Here is a 420-nt window from a genome sequence, read left to right as displayed (position 1 = left end):
CACCCCTCCACCAGCCCCTGGCCTTGTGGTGGGCGCTCGGCTGTTTACGTTCTTCGGCGCTTCGCCCCCCCCCCTCCCTCCGTCGGACTTGGCTGCAGCTCAACTAGTGGCAAGTAGAGTCCTATAGTGGGGGAGAAGCGCCAGCGTGTTTCCTGGCGGCAGCCATTTTCCCTGGCTCCCGCGCGCTGCACCGGCGGCTGGAGCGGCCGGCGACCGGCAGGCAGGCCACTTGGGCGGGCGAGGCGGGCGGATTTTGTAATAGGGGTGAAGGAAAATTCTAATCGCAAATCCCCCTTAACATGACCCCCTGTGGTCGCGCATCCGCCTGTCTTCGTCGATTTCAGATGAGATCAACCGTTCCGGAGATATGATGATGCGCGGACACCACGGCAGGCCAGTCCCTATTGTGAGTACAATGGA

This window comes from Frankliniella occidentalis, unplaced genomic scaffold (genome assembly GCF_000697945.3).
Source record: "Frankliniella occidentalis isolate FOCC.00 unplaced genomic scaffold, Focc_3.1 Scaffold517, whole genome shotgun sequence".
In the NCBI taxonomy this organism is placed as follows: domain Eukaryota; kingdom Metazoa; phylum Arthropoda; class Insecta; order Thysanoptera; family Thripidae; genus Frankliniella; species Frankliniella occidentalis.
This window is presented reverse-complemented; position numbering follows the sequence as displayed.